At 43.3% G+C, this 13,922-nt stretch overlaps 1 protein-coding gene across 1 annotated transcript in view; it reads left to right on the top strand.

The window, feature by feature from the left end:
• TMEM178B (transmembrane protein 178B) overlaps positions 1–13,922 on the top strand; it is a 323,639-nt gene that overhangs the window by 237,518 nt on the left and 72,199 nt on the right. The window lies entirely within an intron of this gene.

Raw genomic sequence — 13,922 nt, 5'->3', positions numbered from 1 at the left:
ATATACATTTTTTTGGCACCCTCTGTATTTACATATACATACACACACATATCCACAAAATGCTTCATTTTATAATAAATTATGTTAACCTAAAACCTGGAATCACCATCCTCATTGTTTTCCCTTCTTCTGAAATGGTAACTTCTAAAAATAGATTTTGGTACAAAGATGCATGTGGGTTTACCTTGGTACAAAAGTGTCCTTGAGAAATATTACTTCTTTGTTCAGTTTACTAAATAATACTAATAAAAAAATCAACCTCCTCACCTCCCTTCTTCCAAGAAGGATGAATTTGAAAGCGTCACAAATACAAACTTCCGTTTGTGGTTTTCACTACAGTTATAGTTGGGTTTGCAAATTCTAAGGCCTACAGGTGTTGGTAGGCAACTAATTTTAATGATGAAGTGGGCCAGATGTAAGAAACTTGCCGCCTACTATATTCTTTTGTTTCCCAACTCCTAAGAGTCTCTATTATGAGGGGGGGAAAAAGCACTGCAAGAGTGATAATCAGCCAACATTCAGCCTCGGAGTCATGGAGACAAGAAAGAGAGGGTGATGGTGGCTCAGAAATGGTAGGATCCTGGGTCAGCATTTTGGTTTTCCCTTGACCGTTGTGTCATGCTTGCAAGACAGCTAGCTACAGCAATTGCAGGTATTATGCTCACACACTACCAAGCAGGAAGGAAGGGGCAGAGGTAAAAAGGTTTTCCTCTCATGAGGACCTAACAGTCCTATGGAGACTGCTAGATACATATCACTCCCCTGTGTGAACATGGTGTAAGTTTTCCCATTGCACTTCCATCAGTATCCAAATTCCTCATTATGAACTGGTAGGTGCTACATTTCGTGGCTGCTTCCTGTCTCTCAGCCTCCGGTGTGCCAGGCGCCACTGCAGGCATTGGGATTCTGTACAGGAGGAAAGTTTGCCCTCCTAGAGCAGACGATCTAGTGGGATTCTTAAGGGTTAGGTCTCAACACCTTTGAGAATGTACCAATCTGTGACTATCACTTCGTTATTAAAAATTCCCCCATACACTACGGCTTTTGCCGTGGCTGGGACACTCATAAATTATATTTTCTACTCTCCCTAGCCCCTGTAAGTGAAATTGTTGATTCCACATGTCTGACCTGCTGCCAAATTCAGCATTCACTTCTTATTTTAAACAAAAGACCACTTTCTAAGACCTCTTCTCATCTGTTATCAGCATTAGCTGATGCCTTCCTTTAATGGACCGTTTTTTTCACAGGAAGGGCAATTTGAAAAAGAATCGCTTTATGAATGTTAACGCATGTGTAACGACAAAGGGACAGCAACACTAGTACATTGAGTCGGGCATGTCAGGTAGTAGCCTAGCCTTTCTCACTAGCTAAATGACTCCGTCCCACGAACAAACCCCACGACACATATGGTTCCAAGTCATGCCTCAGCCAAGTGCTGACTTTCTCTGTCTGTCTGGAGTCCATTGAAACACATAGACATCACAGCCACATCTGCCAGAAGCCACCTTTTTGCCTTCCAGGTACCTTTACCATCACTTCTGCATCCTCCCACCCCACTCCCCTTGGAAGCGTGGGAGTGTGGAGAACAGACTCATCTTGGGCCAGCGTAGGAGGCTGCAGTCCAGCCTGGATTCCTTGCTGGCCATCGATGCCTCCACTTGACCTGAGTTCACTCTGGCATGAAAGCATTGCTCTTGGAAATGCTTTTATTTTTAACACGTGGAGGAATCTGTTCACTGGCAGTGTTACTCATCTCCCTATATGGTTTTGTTTTGTTCCCCACCACACCAGCTTAATTGACAAATAAAATTTATATATTTCAAAAATTTTTAGAATAAAACAGTAAAAGGTATTTAAAGTATTCAATGTGATAATTTGATATACATATACATTGTGAAAGGATTCACCATCAAATTAATGCACACGTCCATCACCTTACATAGTTACCTTTGTGTGTGTGTGAGAACATTTAAGTTCTATTATTTCAGCAACTTTCAATCATATAATCCAGTGCTATCAACTAGAATCATCATGTGATACGTTAGATCCTCAGACCTTATTCGTCTTATAACTGAAAGTCTATACCCTTTACCAACCTCTCCTATTTCCCCCCGCCCCTGGCAACCACTTTTCTACTTCGTTATTCTATAAGTTCAATTTTTTTGTTTTTTAGATTGCTCATCTAAGTAACACCATGCAGTATTTGTCTTTCTCTGTCTGGCTTCACTTAGAGTAACATGCTCCAGTGTCTACCATGTTATTACAAATGATAGGATTTGCTTCTTCTTTAAAGCTGAATAATATTCCATTGTGTGTGTGTGTGTGTGTGTGCGTGTGTGTGTGTGTGTGTACATATACGTAAACACCATGTTTTCTTTATCCATTTATCCATCGGCAAACTTAGGTTGTTTCTATACCTTGGCTATTGTGAATGATGCTGCAGTGAATTGGAGTCCAGCCATCTCTTTGAGAGAATTTCCTTTGAATATATACTCAGAACTAGAAATGCTGGTTCATATGGTAGTTCTATTTTTAATTTCTTGAGGACTCCCCATACTGTGTTCCACAGTGGCTGCCCCAGCGTACATCCCACCAACAGTGCACGAGGGTTCCCTTTTCTCCACATCCTCTCCAGCATTTGTTATCTCTTGCCTTTTTGATATTAGACATCCTAACGTAGGTGGTGACATCTCATTGTGGTTCTGAGTTGCATTTCCCTGATGATTGGTGGGTGATGTTGATCACCTTTTCATGTACCTGTTGGCCATCCGTATGTCTTCTTTGGCAAAATGTCTATATAGGTTCCTTGTCCATTTTTTAATTGAGTTATTTGTTTTTTATTCTATTGAGTTGTATGCTTATATGGTTTAAAATATGTTCTCACCACTTTCTATGGTCAAGTTCCACTTGCCATCTCACCGATCATCTAGTATTTTGATAATCTATGCAGTGTGGAAATCCACGAGACATAACTGGTCCACTCAGCATCCCCTGTGGAGCAGCTGGAAATTTTATATTGCTCTTTCCACGTTTCCTTGTTCCCAGATAAACCAAACCTTCTTTTTAAGTTTGTAAATAAGCCCTGAATTCAAATTAAACCCAAAACATTCTTTACTCCAAGTGACCATCCTAATTTAAATTTACGTGGGTTTTCAAAAAGCCCGCCCCCCAATTTTTTCCACTAAAAAGAATCCTCTCCCTACTTTTCCTATTTTCAATATAACTCATGACCCTGTTCTGTTGTTCATGGTCCTTAGTTGTGCCAGGTCTTCAGAACATGCAACATGGCCATCACTGAACTAGAATAACATGTTGCAAGACCAGCCCTAAAAGATGAACCAGAGCCCTTGAGCTCTGCCTACATAATTATGGTCCCTCCCATCAGATGGTCCCCTCCCACGGGCACTGTCACAGATAGGCTGACTTTGTGTAAGCACAGTTTGGATTAGCGGAAATCTTCCACTCAACCCAGCCATTTGTACTTTTTTAATAAACATTTACATTTTTTAAAAAAATTTCGAAACACATCACATATCATTTTGAACTCTGTGAGTAAGTCATCCCTTAAGTTAGGGGAAACAGACTTCTGGGTTCCAAAAGCATTACCCACTTAACTGTTAGCAAACAGTGTTTCGAATGACTCTTCCTGTTACAGGGTCAACCACATGTTGTTCTCCACCCCTCCCCATCTGCCCTGCTCATTCCCAGCCATGTTTCAAGGCATAAATCCTACTGCAGCATCAGAAGTTTCCTGGTTATTTCTGGGCCACCCACTGGTCTTGGTTATCCCTGACCTAGGTGCGTCTCACTCCGTTGTTGCCAGTTACCCAGCTCCACTCCCGTCTCGGGAAGAAGAGCCTCTCCTGACAAACTAGAAGATAGCCCCTTCCTTCTCCACCACCTCTGCTAAAAAAAAACTCCTCTGCCTCGTTTGGCCTCACCTGGGCTTCGTTGTATTACAGAGAGATCATTCTCTGCTTCTGGGGCTTCCTTTTGAACTCATTAGACCACATAATGATGACAAGATTGTCTTTTGAGTCTCTGGACTGAATTGCCAGAACATTCCTCTACCTTTCAGTACCTTTCAGCATCCATTCATCATAGTCACAAGAACCGGAAACCTTGGTCCCCATGGGCAGATGGCTTCTAAAAGACGTTAGGGGTTTTGAGGCACTGAAATGGTTTTGAAATGTTGCTCCCCTCTTGTAGGCTTTGAATTGTCACGGATATAATTAGTTTTCTCTGTTTCCTCCTTCAGCTCCTTTCTCTCCTGGGTGATGACTTGATTAAAAATCTTGTCCACTTATTGGTGGCATTCTAGTACAAAGGGTTATTTGGAGATTTCACAGAAACCTCAGCACCGTTCTCTGGACTCTGAAATACGGGAGAAGTCAAAAGCATTAAAATCCACTCTCAGGAAGTTGGCTCTCCCGTGAATCGAATAACGTGGTACTTTTGTAATACAGAAGTGGTGGGGCTACCTCTCTATTACCTTGTTGCATGAAGGTCTTGTACCCTGGGTTTCCATCATTCTGGGGGGATGTCAAGAATACTTCAAAACTATTATGGAAACTATGGGTCTTGTTTCCAAATAATGTGATTATATCCATCGTGGGCCTGTCCTGTGTTTGCAAGCAATGGAGATCTACTCTGGCTCACGTAAACAGAAAGGAAAGATGCTGGGATGCTGATGGAATTGCCTAAGAGGTAAGCACCGAGATAAGAGCCGGGCCAGGAACCAGGGGCTCAGCAGCTGGAGTGAGTGTGTGAGTGAGTGTGTGTGTGTATGTGTGTGTGTGTGTGTGTAAGGGGTGGTGTCTTCTTCCTGACTCAGCTCCATTAACCACCAGTCTCCATGCCTCTTCCAAATTTCAAAATCCCTAGAGAAAGAAGTTAATTCTCTCACTTGAGTCAGTTCACTGGCCTGTGCGAGGAGGGTGGAAGGCTCAGTAGGGGCCACTTTGTGTAGCGTGAGGCCATTGCTGGCAGCAGAGGAAACACTGTGAGCTGGGCAGGCATGTCTCGTCCGACCTGAACTTTGCTCGCAGTTTCAGGGCATTTGCAGTCCTGCTTTGGAGGGGGATAGAGCTAGTTTTGACAGAATTCATAGAATGTTGGAATATTAGTGAAAGGAAGCTTAGATAATATTTGTAATGTTTTATTGAGCACTTACTATGTGTCAGACATTCGGCTAAGCACTTTGCATATCACCTCTCTTTACAATAACTCCATGATTCAAGTACATATTACATGTTATTCTACAGATAAGGAAACTAAGGCATTCAGCTTGGAAAAGGATGGTTTGGAATCCCCTAAGCTCCTTATACAGTCAGGGGAAGAAATTCTACTCCTGCCTCTGAGTTCCTGGAGCTCCAGATTTTATTTCTAGTTAATCGAAATAGGTCAGGAGTAAGTTGCAGAATGGCATTTGTCCCCACCTAAAATGGGTTTGGGGACAGATGACTCCCTCCTCGTGCCTGTCTTTGCTTATACTGCTGCCAACCAAGACTAAAAGAGGTTTTCATGAAGAGATGCTATGTTCAGCAAACTCCTTTTGAATAAAGGAAAAGCGTTAAGCCTTCACGTATTCACCCCACTTCTGTCACCCGGTGGCGTGGACTCTGTCTGCCCACCCACCACCTCCTGTTGCATTTCCCTGTGGCCCGACATTTGTCTCCCATCACCACATGGCTCACCCACATGATTCCATTTCTGGGCCTCTCATCCACCCACTCTTGCTCTGTCTTCTGTGACACAACCCAAAACTCACGCTGATTCTTTCCCATCCCCCAAGGTCACCCTGCTGGCCCCTCGTCTAGGCATGGGGTCCCTTCCTCACTCACTCTCTGCCCACCTGGTACTTCCAGGCCATCTCCCGCTTACCTGGGGCTACTTGCTGAAGTTGCCACACCCTTTAGCTTGTTATCAGCTGGCTCTTGGGATGTACACTTAGGTGGTTGTCAGGTTGTGTCCTCAGAAGTATGTGGATGTTTCTACATGATTTATGTAGAGTGTTTCTGAGGCAGCTTTCCTTACTCAGATACTGTTATTTCATCCTGAGTGTCTGTCAGGTGACCATACACCTTCCTGGGGTAGCAGGAAGCAGCTCAGGTGGGGCTTTTGTTCCTGTGGACCTGGCACAATGCTGGGCTCATCGTAGGTGCTCGCGAAGAGCTTGCCCTGAACTTTCCATCATCAGCCATGATCCAGGCTTTGACTGGAGGTTTCTGCCTGAGCCTTTCTCCCTTCAAAAGGGCGTCACTAATACGACCGGCTGGGCTGCTGGGAGTCTAACTGTGAACTCAGTAAGGAGTGAGTTACTCTCCTCTAGGTGAACAATATCCTTATCCCTTGAATTGATTCGTGCTGAATTCTTCTAAACAGCGAGGACGCAGATTTGTTACTTCTTCCTCCTGAGTAGCAGTGCTGGCTCCTTATGCCTCTTCCTGCCGACCAGAAGGATGCTCCTGTGATACCCAAAACCTGATCCTAGAAATGGCCGAGGAGTTCCTTACAAAGGCCTAGAGTAATGAGTTCACGCTGGCATTAACTCCCCCCTCCAGCCATGGCAGCCTAGGTGAGCACGAGTGTTCACGTGCCCAATTTCACTGTTGCGGTTTCAAAGTTTTGCAGATTTTATATACAATTTGGAACTGACCTTGGTAGGAGTCAGAAAGCCTTTCACTCATTTGCAAAGATGTACACAAACAAACAAAAACAAACAAACAAATAATAGGTAAGAGCAAATACCCTGAGTTCTTAGAAGTTCTATTCAGACTTGCAGATGTTTTAATGGGGGCAGCCACTATGGAAAACAGGATGGAGGCTTCTCAAAAAATTAACAATAGAACTTATGATCCAGCAATCCCACTTCTGGCTATACACCCAAAGGAAATGAAATCAGTACCTCAAAGAGATATCTGCACCCCAATGTTCACTGTGGCATTATTCTTAACAGTGAAGATGCGAAACAGCTTAAACATCTGTTGAAAGATGAATGGATAAAGAAAATGTGATATGTATTTGTCAAAATATATAAATAGGGTATATATATTTATTTTTAAAAAATATAAATATGGTGTATATGTTGATATATATTATTCATATATGTATATTATTTCCACTTTTAGGCTGAACAATATTCATGTGTGTGTATACAGAGGGTGCCAAAAATGTATACACATTTTCAGAAAAGAAAAAGCTGTATTAAAATTGCAATACTCAATATACATCGATAGCAAAAGATGAATACAGGTCACGTTTGACTTCTGCCATTACAAGAGGTGCTCAAAGTGGTTCCCATCAGTGTCCAGACACCTCTGATTACGGTGAACTACGGCTTGAGCAACGTTGACCAAAGTGTCCACTTGTATACATGTTTTTGGCACCCCCAGTGTGTGTGTGTGTGTGTGTGTGTGTGTGTGTGTGTACACACACACGGAAATCCTGCCATTTGTGACAACATGGATGAATCTGGAGGGCATTATGCTAAGTGAAATAAGTCAGAGGCAGGAAGACAAATATTGTATGATCTCACATGTGAAATCTAAAAATGTCAAATTCATAGAAACAGAAAATAGAATGGTGGTTACCGTGGGCTCAGGGGGCGGATATGGAAAGATGCTGGTCAAGTGGTACAAATACTCAGTTATGCAAGATAAATAAGTTGTGGAGACGTAACGTCCAACGCCGCGACTGTAGTTAACCAGACTGTATTGTCTACTTGAAATTTCCTAGAAAGGTAGATCTTAAGTGTTCTCTCCACCAAAAGACAAAGGGTGATATGAGGTGATAGACGTGTTAATTACCTTGATTATGGTAAATATTTCACAATGTATGTCAAATCATAAGGTTGTACACATTAAATAGATAAAATTTTAAATTTTCCACTATAACTTGAAGTAGAAAAAATTTTAATGTGACATAGTAAGTAGAATAACAGCCAATGTATTTACTACTACTAATTCGTATGCTGATTCTTGGATAGCTTATATACATTAAATCTTTTCTTCCAAACCCCCCCTCCTCCAGAATTGCAGATGGTATACATACACCATTTCTGCAAATGCATCCACCGTAGGGTCCTGGGACAGCCCAAAAGCTGTGGTACCTTGTCCGGCAGCAGTGAGGATTCCCGAGACCTTCCTGAGTTCCAAAGTCCCTTGAGTCTGGCATAATGTCACCACAGTGTGATTGAGAAGGTCTAGGACCTGGGTCTTCTTGGTAGAAAGAAACTCCTTCCTCTGACCTCAGCAATCGGTAGGAACATGCCAGCAAGTTTCTCACTTTCTCCTGATCCCACCACTCTGATATGGCCCAGGAGAGATAAGCAGAAAATTCACGGTAAAAAATGTGTGACTCTCCTGGGCTCTCCTCTGTGAATCACATGGGTAATGTACAGCGTGAAGGGAAAGCGTATCTGTTCTCCGTTACCCGCTCGCCATAACAAGTAAGTTATATCTGCTCTCCTAACAGCCCCTTCTGGACCCATGGAATGGTCTGTCTAGTAAATTGGTTTTGAAACTGGGTCATATCCAGGCCGGGCCTTCCATTTATACAGCCTAATGGAAAAAGGAAGGTGCATCTATACACAACTTAATGGAGTATAGGAAAAGAAACAGTGGTGAGAGCTGCTCTGTATACACCACTTAGAGCCTCGCGTGATCGGTGAGTGTGGGAGGCCCGGCTGTTCCTAGGATCTTAAGATCTCTGATTAGCCAATAATGACACACGAGCACACCAACTATACCAGCTGTCGCTAGGCAGCACCGTGTTGCCAAAGTCATCAATACAGGGACAATCCCTTTACTTTCAAAACTGTCCTCGATTATTGTCAAAGACGTTAATCGTTCACGGACGTCTACATAAATCAGAATGGAGAAAATTCTGTGGGGTCTACAGTTTTCCCAGAAACCTGTGGGTCTGAACAGGGTCGGAGACTTTGGGGAGAAAGGATGTTTCCAGCCGGATCACTGGCATGAGCCCCTCTATGAGGTGCCTGAGATGCTAAGAAAATAATGAGATTCTCCTTTTCCTTGAAAAAATACAGCTGCTGTGGGAACTGAGCAGTACCTGGCAAAAAGCAGCTGTCAGAGACCACGCGCATGGCTGGAAACAGCTTGTTCTCAGCCCAGGCAGTTACTAGGAGGGGGATTTTAGCTTCTCACCTAGAAATACTTCAAGCACTAAAATCCATTTCCTTTCAACTTAAAATTCCCATCAAAAAACCAGGAAAGTCATTTCAGCTGAAAGGAGAGAATGAGAGAAGGCAGGCCAAACCGGAGTGAAAGGGTAAATCATCAATGCTCTCTCTGTAACCTTCCTCCCTTCTTTCCTGGGTTTTGGGGACAAGAGTCTTGCTTTTGAGTCGGGAAGTGGTTTACCTGGTATTATCACACACACTACGGGCTTCTTAGCCCCAGCTGCACACTTTGCTGCCGTGAAGACACTTGAGTGGTTTCTGTTTTCAAGTGACAACTTCTTGTTTATTTGTATTTTCATGTACTGTATCCTGTTCCACGAAAATACTGTCGTTTTGGAGGGATCAGCTCCCACTCAGAACCAAGTGGTTTTTACTTGTTGGGGAATCTGAGCTCAGTGCCTGCCTCTCTCTATCTCTGACGGGCTAGTCTCATCCCCAGCTCTTACAGGGGCTGGCGGGTATCCTACTAGGATTTTCAGGACATACATTCTGCAGTTTGGCTTACCTTGCATTTGGGTTTTCAAAGCCAGACATTCTCAAACTGCTGGGCCCATCCGGAGATGACCTATGGATAGAAATTTTATATATAGCTTCAGATTGAGCGTGCAGATCATATTTCCCAACTCTGACCTGTAGCTCTGGGTCCCACGATACCCATAACCATTCTAATGGGCATCTATTTCTTTGAAAGAAAATTTATGTTCCTGTACTTCTGAAGGGGCTTGCAAATGAACTGTGTACACAGGGAACTCAGCCCTGGCCAGCATCCAAGCATTGATTTTGTTTTTATGAGCAAACAAACTTTTAGGGAGACTACAAACAATACACAGCAGGAATCCAAAAAGGAAAGGATCACCCTGGTCAGAAGAATTGGGAAGGGTTTTACAAAGTAGATGGCATCTGAGCTTGACTCTCAAAATGGATGGGATTTGACAGACGGAACAGGAGGACAGAGAGAGTTCTGATGGCAGGACTCGGCGAAGGAAAGGCACAGAGAGGCTGGGTGGGTGGTGTGCGGTGTCTGCAGGGCCCAGGATGGAGCAGCGGCTGTAAAAGTCAGGCTGCGGAAGCTTACTGTTCATGCACTTAGTTTCTTTCTTTCAACTCCCTGTTATGAAATTTCTTTATTGCAGTAAAAAATGCATCGTATAGAATTTACCATTTCAGCTGTTTGTAATGTACAGCTTTATAGCACTCAGTGCACTCACGTTGTTGTGCAACCATCCCCGCCATCCATCTCCAGAACTTTCATATCTACCCCAGCTGAAACTCTGCACCCATTAAACACTAACTCCCCATTCCCCACTCGCCTGGCAGCTTGGTAACCACTGTTCTGCTTTCTGCTGTTATGAGCCCACATAAGTGGAATCGTACGGCATTTGTTGTTTTGTGACTGACTTATTTCATTTAGCATATTGTCCTCAAGGTTCATTGATGTTGAACCATGTGTCAGAATTTCCTTCCTTTTTAAGGCTGAGTGATATTCCATTGTGTAGATAGATGACATTTGTTTATCCATTCATCTGGCTGTGGACATTTGGGCTGTTTCCACCTTTTGGCTCTTGTGAATAATAACCGCTGTGAACATGAGTGTACGAATATCTGTTCAAGTCCCTGCTTTCACTTCTTTGGGGTGAAATTGCTGGGTCACATGGTAATTCTATGTTTAATTTTTTTTTGAGGAATCTGCAGACTGTTTTTATTACGACAAATTTTAAACATTCACAGAAGTTGAAAGAAAGGCCAGTAAACACCCATAGGCTCATCTTTCTGATTCTAAACAAAAGTCTCGAATTGCCTGGCCCTAGAATGCCATTTGATCAGAGATCTTAGGTACAGTTTGGGATTGAGAGGCGAGGATAGTCATTTCCTAGTTCTGGCCTTCAGCTCTCAATCCCGTGTCAGACACAAACTTCTGATACTTATTTCCTTGAATGAAAATGTATTCTCTTATAATTCTGAAGGGAACAATGGACATTCATTGGACAATCCAAATTTAGCAAGTGCTAATATTTTGTTGTATTTTCTTCATCTTTCTCTCTTCTTTGTCTGCCTATCAAAAATGTTTGATTTTTAGTGAACCACTTCCATGTCAATTGCAGACTTCGTGACCCTAAATACGTCAGTGTACTTATATTGCTATTATCAGAAAAAAATGAAAGATAATTTCCTAAATCCCCTATGCCTAGTTCATATTGTAATGTGGACATTAGACACAAATGTCTTTTGTGATTGGATTTCATTTTTCAAACTGGAATCCAGTAACCAAGGGTCATTTATTGCAGACTTTTGACCCATCCAGCAGATGAAAAGGAAAGACTGGAGGTTTTGAGGAGAGAGAGAGGGAGAGAGAGAGAGAGAGAGAGATCAAATCTGAAATCAGGTGCAGTGGACAGCACAATCATTCTGGGCCCCTTGGGGTTGTAATCTAACTCTTGCGTGTGGGTTTAAGAAAGAGACTGAAGAATAAATTCCCTATTCTGAAGCAAACTCGATACAAGTTCTAATGGGGCTTGCCTCTGGCATATACTCTTGCCAAACCTTCAACATAGCTGGGGGAAAAAAAGACAGTGAGTCATTACCAAGCTACCAGAAGTTCTGCGTGTACCGTCTCCAAGTCCTGCTATTTAAGGTCCATAACTTGCCAGTTGCGTCAGTTTAAGCCTGTGCGTTTGTGGTTCATTGAGCTGCTGGAAATTTACAATAGGTGTGATAACTCATTTTCTCCTATTTAGTAAAGAGCGCTTGTTACTGAGGGCAGATGCCATCCTGGGTGCTTCGGGGGCGTTTCTCTCCCCCAGGGCAACTCAGTCTTTCTCTTCCTTTCCCCCTCTCTGTGTCTTTAGGTAACCATGAAACCAAGAATTCCCCAATTCTGCATCTGTTACTGAATCAGCAGGGTATTTACTGAGTGTTCTGCTCAGCAGTGAGGGGGAGTCAAAGAAGTAGAAAGCATTTGAAACCAAGAGAAACAGTTCATCATAATTGTAGAATCAGCACTGTGAACCCAGAGTGGACAGGGTAGCAAGTGTTCGGATCGAGGAGGAATGAACTACCAGGAAAAGACGGAAGCTGAAGGGTCTTGAAGGATTTGTGGGATTGTGGCTAAGAGGTCAGGAGAAGGAAAAGGAACCATCCCCTCAGCATTGTTAGTTCTAATCCTGCCTCAACCTCTTCCTGGAAACCCCTCCAGAATCACAAGTGAAAGAAGTTACCAGCAGCTGGTACTCCCCAGAGGAAGGTCCCCGAGACAAAAATGTGAGCAATCTGGAGCGATGTTCTCATGCTCTCAAGAAGACCTTACCTTTCTTCCTACTGGTTTTTATGCATGTGGCTATCACAGGCCCCACACACACTTTTCTCTGATGGAAGCCGTCTTTGGGTTTGGAGGAGCTAAGTAGACAAGTGAATTTCAGGTGTGCCCCACTCCATCTGGGACAATGAGTACAAAGACATTCTTTTTACCCTCTCTTAGGAAGAGCTTATTAGCCTAGAATTTTGTTTTGTTTTGTTTTCTCTTTAGACAAAGGGACAGCTTCACTTTGGAGTTCTAGCCTGTATTACTTTACGTTCTCTTCCCTTTGAAAGACGGGACCCATGGAAGGCAACTCCTCTTTTTGTCTCGGTACATCCTTGGCAACCTCTGTTGCTTGACCTCTCCTTGACTTGCAGTTCCATTTCTGAGGGATTTTGTTTGAAGACTGATTCTGTATAATGTCGTCAAGGGTTTTCCCTCTGACAACCATAGTGGCATTCTTTGAGCCTTGCAGGAGCCCCTGGGAAGACTGGAAAGAAAGCAGAAGGTCCACAAGAGTCGGGCCGTGGCATATCTCCCAAGCTTCCAGGGTGAACACGGGTTGGGCTTTTCCACAAGGAAATGGGGTGTGATGGCAAGAACTTAAGCTTTGGACATAAGAGAGTTTGGTTTAGACATGGCGCCCCTACATCCTAGCTGTGTGGGCCTTATATAAAGTCGGGACCCTCCTGTCTACCATGAGAGGCAGCCCAGTGTGGTGACTCAGGAGTTAGATAGGGTTTGAATCCCAGCCCTGCCACTTACTAGCTGTGTGGCATTGGGCAGGATACGTACGTTTTCTGAGCCTGTTTCCTGATCAGTAATAATACCTAACTTCAAGAGCTCTTCAGGTGATTATAAATTATGAAGTGTCTGACTCGTCACCATATCTGATAACAAAAGCCAAATCGTGGTCCCTGTGAGATAACGATGTCTGCTGTCCTCCATTCCAGGCACACAGTCCGTGACACAACTGTTACTTTTCACGAACACCAGTGTTAATGCAGATTTACGGTATTTTGAGCAAATTCTGTCATTTTCCATTTTCCATCTATGTCTGGTTCGTTCACATGTTCTCAGATTCTAAGATATAGAGGAAGTGAATTACATAACTAGTTCTTTATATATATGTATGTATTTTTTCTCCTAGGCCATATCTTACCCCAGCCCGCCTTCGCCTCTCTCCTCTGAATTTCCTCCAGTGTGCAAGTCCATTTTTAAGTTCTCATTCCATGTTTTAAATATGTGCTCCCCACAGATTCTGTCCCCACCTGTGATAGCGCTGACCTTTCATTGTCTTGGACTTTCTCTTTGTTTACTTACAATCCCCTGCTTCCCCTTATACCGAGTTCTTCTCAATCCCTGTTGCCTAAGCCACCCCCACTACCGTCAATTTATTTGCGTCTTATTCTGGTTCTAGTTCCT

The sequence above is a fragment of the Rhinolophus sinicus genome, linkage group LG11, assembly GCF_036562045.2.
Source record: "Rhinolophus sinicus isolate RSC01 linkage group LG11, ASM3656204v1, whole genome shotgun sequence".
Lineage (NCBI taxonomy): Eukaryota > Metazoa > Chordata > Mammalia > Chiroptera > Rhinolophidae > Rhinolophus > Rhinolophus sinicus.
This window is presented reverse-complemented; position numbering and strand designations above follow the sequence as displayed.